The sequence below is a fragment of the Phalangium opilio genome, unplaced genomic scaffold (genome assembly GCF_054372755.1).
Source record: "Phalangium opilio isolate 3A_F unplaced genomic scaffold, DU_Popi_V2 ptg000521l_1, whole genome shotgun sequence".
Classification (NCBI taxonomy): domain Eukaryota; kingdom Metazoa; phylum Arthropoda; class Arachnida; order Opiliones; family Phalangiidae; genus Phalangium; species Phalangium opilio.
This window is the reverse complement of record NW_028324240.1, coordinates 1220001-1222500: the sequence shown is the minus strand read 5'-3', so window position 1 is coordinate 1222500 and position 2500 is coordinate 1220001. Positions and strand designations below refer to the sequence as shown.

The 2500-nt window shown below is 50.8% G+C and overlaps 1 pseudogene; it reads left to right on the top strand.

The window, feature by feature from the left end:
- The window catches only part of LOC149589717 (large subunit ribosomal RNA), an 8663-nt pseudogene that overhangs the window by 3521 nt on the left and 2642 nt on the right, over window positions 1–2500 (top strand).

Genomic DNA, 2500 nt, shown 5'->3' with positions numbered 1-2500 from the left:
CTTTCGCGATTGACCACGAGACTAGTGACAGCCAGTGCCATGTATATATTCGTCAAGTCCGGCAATACCGCTCGCGCGTGTCTTATTAACGTCAACCATTATGGCTGCTTCCAATTTCTGCACCAAAGCTGTCTCCTTTGTATACCCCCTCGTGGGGGCCTCGTCGTGTCCGTCGTGCTCACAGGAATTTGTTGACCATAAGTCATGGCGCACTCATGTGCTATCTCACGGCATTGCCCCCGCGTCGCTACTCTATTGCTGTCGCGCATGTCTCAAAACATTCGCTAGTATCTTCGGAGTTTCGGTGCATGCTCGCTCGTGCTCTTCGTCTTTGGCCTCCGCTAACTTACTCCCAACAGCCGTCTCTCCTCCCGATGTCATCGCCAAGTCATACGCTTGTGACTGTTGTACTTTTACATGCCCTACTCTCCGCGGTCTCGGTGTGCACAAACATTCGCGGCACCCTACGGAGTACGCGTTGGCGAATCAACGTTCCGCGACCTATCGCTACTGGCATGAAGATGAGACACGTGCTTTAGCCGCCTTTGAAGCATCCCTCCCAGTCGAAACTAACAATTTCAATCAAAGATTATCGTGTATGTTTCCTTCGCGACCGATAACTGCCATTAAGGCGAAACGACGCGAAGTGTCATACAAAGCTATTGTTCAGGAATCTCGGACTTTGTCTCTGACTAACCCTAACCTAGATTCTTCTAGATGTACTTCATCTCTTGTTCCAGCTGATAATGTTGCTGCCGTATCTGAGGAGCCTAGCGTTGGTACCGGTTTGCCTTTAGCTGAGCCACCAATGGAGCAGTTCATAAGATTCTTTGCATCCTACGTGGCCGACGACTCAACCCCTGCTGACCTTCGTGCTATCGGTGTATCCGTCCTCGCCGGCAACTCTTCCGCTCTGGATGACCTTCATTCCCTGCTCGGCAAACGTTTCCCGATGAAACCTGGTCCTGTACCACGTCCACCCGTTGCCCATGTCAACACACGCACCCAAAAGAGGCGTCGGTTTGCCCAATGTCAATCATTATACAAGTTAAACAAAAAGAAGCTCTCGAAGCTCATTTTAGAGCCCCGCGACGCGTCTAGTGTCACGCCCCGCGAGTCCGATATTGCCACAACCTATGGTGCGCTGTTCTCGTCGCCTTCCCCTTCGGATTGCGCGTCATTCACTCCCAAACCGTTAAAAACGGCTACTTTCTATCCGGTTATTGACGCTGAAGTTGCCTTCGCTCTCTCGCGCCAGAAATCGTCTTCGCCGGGACCCGATCAGTTATCCCTCCGTGATATCAAGTCCCTTCGCGTCACTGACCTGTCGTTCATATTTAACGTTTTTTTCTATTTGAAAGACTTGCCGTTGCCCTTGAAACAATGCCGCACGGTACTGATACCCAAGTCTGGCGATCTTTCACAAGCTACTAACTGGCGACCCTTAACCATCCTGTCCCTTTTGGTTCGCTTGTTTCACAATATCTTAGCAAGTCGTCTTCGTCTATCGCTCGATCTAAATCCAGCTCAGCAGGCCTTTATCTCTGCTGACGGCGCGATGGCAAATACGTTGCTCCTAGACTTTGCAATCAACTCATCCAAGAAGCGACGTCGTCCCCTTTCAGTAGTGTCGATTGACCTGGCCAAGGCCTTCGACTCGGTGGGTCACCATGGCCTCTCGCGGGCGTTGGCTCGGCTGTCCCTTGAACCGGATACCATCGCCTACATATTGAATACATACGAGCAATCCTCGACGAGTATATCGTGCGGTTCGCTTCGCGTCGGTCCTTTTCGGATGTCACGTGGAGTTAAGCAGGGTGATCCGCTCTCGCCACTCCTGTTCAACGCGGTACTAGATGAGCTCCTTGACTCCCTCCCAACGGATATCGGTATCCCTGTCGGGCCTCACCGTCTAAACGCCCTTGCTTTTGCCGACGACTTGTTTCTCGTTACAGAATCCGAATTCGGGATGCGCACTCTTCTCGATTACACAACTGCGTTCCTCGACGCACGTGGCTTACGTGTCAATGTCGCAAAATGTTCGTCCTTGGTGCTACGCAAAGTCGGTAAAACCGGTAAACTAGTGGCTACGGCTTCTTCCGCGTTTACGATCGGTGACGTCCCTGTTCGCGCTATTTCGGCGGCTGATTTCTTTAAGTATCTTGGAATATGTTTTGGACACAATGGTAAGCACTCGCCAACCCTGGCTAAGCTTGAACAGGACCTGCAACTCCTAGGTAAAAGCTGTCTTAAACCTCAGCAGAAGATCGTAATGTTAAGACTGTTTGTGCTCTCCCGGTATTCCCATACTCTGACTTTGTCACGCCTTACTAAGGGTCTCCTTAAGAGACTCGATTCTATTGTTCGCGAGTTTTGTAAGCGGATTTTACGTCTCCCTCACTATACACCTACTGGTTTTTTTTACACCTCAGCTAAAGAAGGAGGGCTCGGGCTTCCTAACTTCGCTACCAGCATACCTCTAAATGCCATCAACCGTCTC